The following is a 9,514-nucleotide window of genomic DNA, read 5'->3' on the forward strand; positions in this document are numbered from 1 at the left end:
AGCAATGTTAATAGCTAACGTTGAGTTTGCAATCAAATTAATCAAGTAGATTAATAGCATTTCAATCTGTGGATACTTTTTTAACATGCTAGTCTGACATGAGACCCCAAATGGGATAATTCCAACATACTTTTGCTTTTACTCTGTAAGCGAAATTGAAGAACGGTATAAATAGCAAGAAATAAATTATGTGACAACTGATTATATTGGCCTAAATTCTCAATCATCCATTCTCCAATTGAGAAAAAGTAGAAGATAACTCCTTACTCATTTCAAGCTTACAGATAAACTTTAAAGTTCATAATTTTGCTGTCCGCCTGGCTCAGTTTTTCTACAGTTTATGAAAAATAAAGCAATTTGATAGTGAGGTGGGCAGCATATAAATTAAATAAACTCACACAGCTAACAAGTGCACTGTATCATCATGGTCATATTTATAGTGAAGGCTCTGCATTGGTTACTAATTGTTTTCTGATTCACTTCAAAGTGCTTGAGTTTAACTTTTAAAGCCCTAATCAGCTTATAGCCTGGTTGTCCATGAACAGTACTGGTTGACTTCCTGCAAAAGAGGTTGCTCCGGAGATGCTTTCAGACAGTGGAGAAAAGAACCCTGTGGACCTTCTCTTGATCCTATTCTTCCTGCTTTTTGGAAAGAGCACCAACATTAGCTTTTCAATTATAATTTTTAATCATTTCATATTGTAAATATTATCTTTACATTTAACCCCTGAAAAGAATTTTGGGGAAAACAGTAGAAGTTTAAAGAGGAAAGAGAACAAAAGAAAAGAATGATCATTGTGTTAAACTTGGTAAATATGTGCACATGTACTAACTTCAGAAAATAAAATTAGTGATGACTGATATTAACCACAGACAGCCACAGCTATGCGGAATAAAAACAAAAGGAAAACTGATCAAGATTCAAATGGTTCTCTTTTGAAGAAAATATTTTATCAAAATATATGTCATCTGACGTTTTTGAGCTGGTTCCTTGGACAGAACCTAAAAGAAATTACACACAATCTGGTGCGTTTCCATTTTTTGCTATCCTACAATCTATCGGTTGCCTCTTGGTGGCGGTAGAGTTTCATTTTCTTTCCCCCCCCCCCCAAGAGTTCGTTCTCTAGCTGGGAGAGATTACTTATATCTGGTAGCAGTTTCTCATTTGGTGTGGTGCTTTTCCATGTATATTAAAATTGTAGCTCCAAGCTATTTTTTTAATTAAAAAGGTTCCTGTATGTATGAAGCAAAAATTTGCAATGTTAACAATAAAATTTGGATTTAATAACTGACATGTTGAATCATGTTGTCTTTGCCTGCAATTTAATCTTGTAAACTAGTATAGCTACCTACCACAATCTTTGTAATAATTTTTTTTTTCTTTTGAGAGCTTTATTTGGGATATATTTTCTCAACATTTACGTAGTTACATAGTTTCAGTAACATACATGTCTTGGCTGATAGCTGGACTCAGTATCAAAAGTTTCCATTGTTATGGCTGTTTTGCAACTGCCTTTAAAATACGGCATCATAATTAATCCATCCAAATTTATAGAGTGTGAGATAAAGTAACAGATTGGCCATAAGGATTCTTTATGATGAAGAACAATAATAACAAATTATCTGTAAGTAATAGAGAGTGACTTACAAGGGATGTATTTTTTTTTAATGAAGGAGAAGAAAACACAAAATGGATTAATCTTAATCAGAATAGAGGTGGAACGGACCTTGGAAATCTAGTCCAAGCCCCTGCTCAAGCAGGAGACCCTATACCATTTGAGATAGGTGCCTGTCCAATCTTTTCTTTAAAATCTTCAATGATGAAGCACCCACAACGTCTGAAGGCAAGCTGTTCCACTAGTTCAGTGGTTCTCAACCTTTTTAATGCCACGACCCCCAACCGGTCGTATGTTGAGGACTACCCAACCGGTTGTAAGTCGAGGACTTTCCCTGCCCAGAAGCGCCGCGCATGAGTGGTGCCACCCCCTGCGCCGGCTGAGGCGTAGCTGGCAAGTGGCAGCAATGGCGCAGGCCCACCACCGGCTGGGCCACCAGCTGGCTCAGCCCAAGGGAGGTAAGGCACCTGCTGGGCCCCACGCATGCCAGCAACCCTCCCTGCACCTGCCGGCCTCCCACCTCCCACCCCTGGCCCTCTTTTACTTTCATTTTTAGTAGTTGCTCAGCAGGGAGGGGTGGAAACTTCCAGACAGCTCGCCTTCGCTGCAGACAACTTGCAGCACCGTTTGCAGAATGGGACTTTTGGCGAGCTTAGCAGGGCAGAGACAGCCTGGACAATCCCTATTGGCTTTTGAAAGCCAATAGAATTAGACTCTATTCAAGAGAGTCTATTCTATTGGCTTTCAAAAGCCAATAGAATAAAAGGGAGTGGCACAGCTAAGGAAAAGGGAAAAAAATGGCGGACTGCGTTGTTTGGCGACCTCTGTGAAATGGTCGTTCGACCCCAAATGGGGTCGCGACCCACAGGTTGAGAACCGCTGCACTAGTTAATTGTCTTCACTGTTAGAAAGTTTCTCCTTAATTCCAGGTTGCTTCTTTCCTTGATTAGTTTCCATCCATTGTTTCTTGTCTTGCCTTCTGGTGCTTTGGAAAATAAATTGACCCCCTCTTCTTTGTGGCAGCCCCTCAAATACTGGAACACCTGCCACTCCTTTTCTCCAGACTAGCCATACCCAATTCCTGCAACTGTTCTTCATATGTTTTTGTCTGCAGGCCTTTAATCATCTTAGTTGCTCTTCTTTGCACTTTTTCCAAAATCTCAACTTCTTTTTTGTAATATGGTGACCAAAACTGGATGCAGTATTCCAGGTGTAGTCTTATTAGAGTTTTATAAAGCGGTACTAATACTTCAGGTGATCTTGATTCTATGCCTCTGTTTATACAACCAAGGATTGAATTTGGTTGTTTTGGCTGCCGCCGCATACTGTACCTCATATTTAAGTGATCATCTATTAGGACTCCAAGGTCCCTCTCCCATTTACTGTTTTTGAGCCAGGTTTCGCCTAACCTTTATTCCTACCTTTGGCTTTTTGCTGCCTAGGTGTAAAACTTTGCTTTTCTCCACATTAAAACTCATTTTGTTGGATAGGGCCTATTGTTCAATTTTGTCAAGATCTTTTTGGATCCTGAGCTTGTCTTATTAGCTATTCCTGCCAGCTTAGTATCATCTGCAAATTTGGTGAGTTCCCCTTCAATTCCCATTATCTTTATGAAGATAATGAAGAGTACTGGGCCTAAGATGGAACCTTATGGTACCACTGCTTGCTTCCCTCCATGTAGATGTAGTACCATTGAGTACTGTTTGTCAGCCAGTTACAAATCCATCTGGTGGTGATGCTATCTATCCCCCAGATTAAATGTGCACATTATGTCCACAAAGTGGAGTATGGTGAAATTAGTTGAAAAAGAAAGAAGAAAACGGATTGTGAAGAATTTATCTGTTTAGATTTCTAGCATTTTATATTGGCATGGCATGGAGGAGGACTTTGCCTGCTGCTTCACCTCTATCATAGAAGACATAGAACCAACGGTCATGAAGGCAGTTTCTGCAAGCGACGTGTTATGCTGAGAGCACGGCAAGACACGAAAGATGCCCTGGTCAACCACTGCATCCAGCTCATCTACAATTGTCTTGACTTTTGTCCTGCCATTGGAATAAGATGGAATCTGGGAAGAGAGAGTGAGGCTGACTATGCGCACCTCTCCTTCACTTAAATCCAATCCACGTGCAAGTCTTGACATCTTGACTTTCCCTAACTCTGATAAATCTCAAAGTCCTGTGATGATAGGCGAGCGAAGAAGCAGCAGGTGTGGAATCACTGGGAGCTGTGGACGCGGACCTGCACACAGGCAGCTCAGGTCTAATGGTCGCTTCTTGCTGATGAAGCAACAGCTGGATTTGGCGTCTATCTGAGCAACTGAGCAGCCCTCTTTAGGATCACACTGCTCACCTCCGTAGTATGAGGAAGGAGCTAGAAAATGTGCCCTAAACATTGTTGCTTCTTTCAAACCCTGTCCAGCCTATCGTGGTTGGAGGGGATCCCATCTCATGCGGTCGAAATACAAAATTTAAGATGAAACACAAGGTGTTACTACTCATTATTGGTACATGGAATGTATGTACGCTTCAAGACAATCCATTAGCAGATCGCCCAGAAAGAAGAACAGCTCTGGTAGCCAGAGAGCTTTCAAGATTTAACATTGACATTGTGGCCCTGTGTGAAACTCGTCTAGCCAATGAAGGTCAGCTCACAGAAACAGGAGGCGGCTACACATTCTATTGGTGTGGACGTAGCAGTGACCAATGTCATGAGTCTGGAGTTGGCTTAGCAGTTAAGAACCATCTTGTTCGCCAACTTGCCAGTCTTCCTAAGGGTGTGAATGATCGACTTATGACACTGCATCTCCCATTACTAAGTGGAAAACAAGCCACACTGATCAGTGCCTACGCACCCACAATGACAAATCCAGATGAAGTAAAGGACAAGTTTTATGAAGATCTTGATGCCCTACTTTCATCTGTGAAGCGCACCGATAGGCTGATTTTACTTGGTGATTTCAATGCGAGAGTGGGGTCTGATCACTCTACCTGGGATGGCGTTATTGGTAAAAATGGAATTGGCACGTGTAATAGCAATGGTCTGTTGCTATTGAAGACATGTGCTGCTCATGATCTGGTCATTACTAATACCATCTTTCGCCTACCCACTCGTAAAAAGACGTCCTGGATGCATCCACGCTCCAGACACTGGCATCTCATTGATTATGTCATTTTGTGGAGGAAAGTCATGCAAGATGTAAGAGTAACTAAGGCTATGCCAAGTGCTGACTGCTGGACTGACCATAGACTCATCATTTCCAAGTTAAATATTCACATCAAGCCAAAGAGTCGTACACAGGGAAACAGAGTTGTGATGAAAAAGATCAACGTCAGTACACTGAAAAACCCCGACGTAGTAGCTTCATTAGTAAAAGATCTTGACAATCAATTCCTGGAGCTGCAAATACAGGAAAATGCTGAGAAGGACTGGGAATGTTTCCGGGACATCTTGCACTCTTCTGCACTTAAGGTTCTTGGACCCTCATATAGGAAGCAGCAGGACTGGTTTGATGAAAATGATGAAGAGATTAAGGCCTTGCTTGCCAAAAAACACCATCTCTACCGCGCTCATCAGAATGACCCGTTGTCAACTGCAAAGAAAAATGCTTTTATAAACACTCGCAGGATTGTACAGAGCAAGCTCCACAAGATGCAGGACTCCTGACTGAGTGCCAAAGCAGATGAAATCCAGAAGTTTTCTGATAGAAACGATGCCAAACAATTCTATGAAGCCCTTAGATCCCTGTATGGACCTCAGCCCTTAGGAAGCTCTCCTTTACTGGATTCGATTATGTCGAAGTTTGGGTGCCCTGACAGGTTTATTCTGATGGTACCACAGTTCCATGATGGCATGGCGGCTCGTGTTCTGAGTAACGGTGGAGCCTCAGAGGCCTTCCCTGTTACTAATGGCGTTAAGCAAGGCTGCGTGCTGGCACCAACCCTGTTCAGCAAGATGTTCTCAGCCATGCTGTCAGACGCCTTTCAGAACAGCTCAGTGGGAATTAATCTGAGGTACAGAACCAATGGGAAACTGTTCAACCTGCGAAGACTTCAGGCTGTCACCAAGGTAAAGGAGACTGTGCTACGAGATCTCCTCTTTGCTGATGATTGTGCCCTTAATGCAGGATCGGAGCAGGAAATGCAAGCCAGCATGGACAAATTCGCAGCCGCTTGTGACAACTTTGACCTCTTCATCAACATAAAGAAAACTGAAGTGATGTACCAGCCAGCTCCAAAAGCCCAATATCAAGAGCCTACCATCACAGTAAAGGGACAAAAGCTGCAAGCAGTGGAACAATTTACATACCTTGGTAGTACCCTCTCCCATGCAGTGACAATTGACATCGAGGTCAACTGTAGAATCACCAAGGCAAGTTCTGCATTTGGCAGATTGCGGACTAACGTGTGGGACCACCGTGGAATAAGTCTTGCTACCAAGCTTAAAGTTTACCAGGCAGCAGTGCTAACTACCCTATTGTATGCTAGTGAGACCTGGACAGTGTACAGGAGGCATGTTAGGCAACTGAACTACTTCCACATGACTTGCCTTCATAGAATTCTGAGGATCTGGTGGCAGAATAAGATACCAGGCACAGATGTCCTCTCCAGAGCAGACCTATCATCAGTTTACACTCTGTTGATGAAAGCCCAGATGTGCTGGGCAGGCCATGTTGTAAGGATGCCAGATCATCGCGTCCCTAAACAGCTCTTCTATGGTGAGCTGTCTCAAGGAAAGCACGGGGGACAAAAGAAGCAATACAAAGACACGTTAAAAGCTTCTCTTAAGTCCCTTGGGAACTTCTGGCGCATGATCGACCACATGGCGCACCTTGGTGTACCAGGGTTGCCAGACATATGAACACAGAAGGACAATCTTGGCACAAGAAAAGCAAGCACTCCGCAAAGCCAGAGCTGCAAATGCTGAATTAACAGTGTCTACATTTCTTTGTTCAGTATGTGGCAGAACATTCCGTGCTAACATCAGTCTTATTAGCCACCTACGGACACATCGTTGATGGTCCATAACCCAAAAGATGTCAAGGTCTTCATCGAAATCGATGGACGAACAACAACAACAGAAGACTTTCCTTAGGAGAAGATGTATATATTGGTGTATTGCCAGGATCATACACTGCACTAGACCATGGTTTATTCTACAAGACTCAGTTGGCTAAGTTACCAAGCAAGGTACATCAACTAGATACAGCGGTTCTCAACCTTGACAATTTTAAGGCATGTGGACTTCAACTCCCAGAATTCCACAGCCAGCATTGCTGGCTATGGAATTCTGGGAGTTGAAGTCCACATGCCTTAAAATTGTCAAGGTTGAGAAACACTGAACTAGAGTATAGGTAGTCCTCGACCATTACAACAACACTGAAAAAAGTGACTTATGGCCATTTTTCACAAAACCTTTGTAGCATCCTCATGATAATCCAAATTCAGATGCTTGGCAACTGGTTTATACTTATGACCAGTGCTGTGTCCCAAGGTCATGTGATCACCTTTTGTAATCTTTTGAAAAGCAAAATCAATGGGGAAGCCAATGGACTCGGAGTGTCTGGGTATGCTTAGGAGGGCACTTATATTTCGAGCGTACTTAATATAGGCTTCCTGGTAAAGTACATGGGAAATCCCATTGGAGGAAAATTCCACTTAGGGTTAGGGTTAGCTCACTATGAATTCGGACAGCAAAATGGATATCGCAACAAACTTGGAGTGTTTGGGTATGGTGAGGAGGGAACTGGCTTTTCTAGTCTGTCCTATCTATGTTTCCTGGTAAAATACATGGGAAAATCCTATTGGAGGAAAATTCAGTTAGGGTTAGGTTAAGCTCACTATTAATTTGGAGAGCAAAGTGGACATCACCAACAAAGTCGGTGTGCTTGGGCATGGTTAGGAGGGCACTGACCTATCTATGTCTCCTGGTAAAGTATGTTACTAACTTATCAACTGCAGTGATCCGTTTAAGAACTGTGGTAAGAAAGGTTGTAAAATGGGACAAAACTCACCTAACAAATGTCTCACTTAGCTACCAAAATTTTGGGCTCAATTGTGATCATAAGTTGAGGACTACCTGTAGCCAGGTTCATTCAGTAATTTGTGCTAAGTCACTAATTTAAAAAAAAAAACCCGACAATAAGGCTTAGTTCATGATACAGCCCTGGGTGGAAGTTTTACATAAGAAAAATAAGTCCCTTTGCCAGTCAGATTTTATAATTGCTTCTAATTATATTTTCATCTCAGTGAAGCTGAAAAGGCCACTGGTCCAAATCAAGGTGTCATGAGATATATCATAAGATATGAGTGAATGGCAAAAGAATATTCATGCTTTGATATAAGCAAATTCATAACCATAATTGGTCCATAATAAAGAATCCCTGTATGTTTCCAGATCTCCCATTTAACAAGTCTTTCATCAATGGTAAGATCTGATTTGCTCCCTAAAGTAGCATGAAATGAATGGATTGAATTGGAAGTTTTCAGAAATATTATGCCACAATACCCTACTTCATTTAATAGTGGCAAGAATTATATTTAGTGTATTATATTATGAACTCAAAAACAGTCCAATGAATTGAAAGCACTATGTTGAATATAGCAAGAAAGAGCCTTGCAACCGTCATAAATATGAATCAGCTACCAAGCATGTGAATTTTGATCACATGACCATGGGGATGATGTAAGGGCTGTAAGTGTGAAAAATAGTTGTAAGTCACTTTTTTCAGTGCCATTGTAATTTGAAACAGTCACTAAATGGACTGTTGTACGTTGAGGACTTCCTGTATTTAAAAGTTAATTCAATAAATAGAGAAAAACAAATTACTCAGTGATGCATAAATATTGCCTATTGATATACATTCTGATGCAGACCAGTTAAAACTGACCCACAATTCACCCAAGCACTTTGATCAAATGCCTCCAGTCCACAGAATAAGGTTCAGTAATAAACAATAAAATATATTCTGACATTGTCTAACAGCATAGGCTAAGGGTTCTAAATAAAAAAAACAAAGAAGAAAGTGAGCTTCCTTGCATGGTATTTTTATAGAGTGGGAAAGGTGAAGGAAAAAACCCCGATCCTTAGTTTAGATTTAGAGGCCGCATAAATGAATCTAGACCCATTTTATAAATCTTCTGGGAAATCAGAATTTAGATAAGGTCGTGTACATAGCCTAGAGATTATATGAGAAGCTTTTTCCACATCCAGTGATAGAATTATGTCTTGTTTTTTTTCTCTTTATTCAAACAATAAAATCCACTATCAAACAAACATTACTTAATCCAGCTCTAGTTTTTAATAATCCTGCTTTGTTCACTCTTGACCATGGACAATATCATTTCCTGAAGTCTTGTCAGTAAAAGCAGTGGCTAAGATTTTAATACCTACAATAATCAAAATGTATATAAAATTGACTTTCTTCTGTTTTCCTTTTGCTCTTTAATGAAACAAAGACTTACAGAAGAGAAGAAGAAAGAGTTTAATTCGGAAATCCTCACAGTACGAATTGACTGACATTTGCAGTGAAGGGTTTTGTGGCAGACCAGTAGAAGAGCAAAGATTGGTTTTGGCAGTGAACTAACGTCTCTGTGATTCTACAAGGAAGGGAAAAGTGGTAGAGGTTGAAAAGAAATAACTGGGAGGTTTTTAAGAAGAGACTGGACAGCCATCTGACTGACATGGTATACGGCAGGGATAGGCAACCTTGGCTCTTTTATGACTCGTGGACTTCAACTCCCAGAATTCCTGAGCCAGCTATGCTGGCTCAGGAATTCTGGGAGTTGAAGTCCACGAGTCATGAAGGGGCCAAAGTTTCCCCCATGCTGGCGCAGGAATTCTGGGAGTTGAAGTCCACGAGTCATGAAGGGGCCAAAGTTTTCCCCATGCTGGCACAG

This window comes from Crotalus tigris, unplaced genomic scaffold (assembly GCF_016545835.1).
Source record: "Crotalus tigris isolate CLP2741 ecotype Arizona unplaced genomic scaffold, ASM1654583v1 scf7180000017546.9332058, whole genome shotgun sequence".
Classification (NCBI taxonomy): domain Eukaryota; kingdom Metazoa; phylum Chordata; class Lepidosauria; order Squamata; family Viperidae; genus Crotalus; species Crotalus tigris.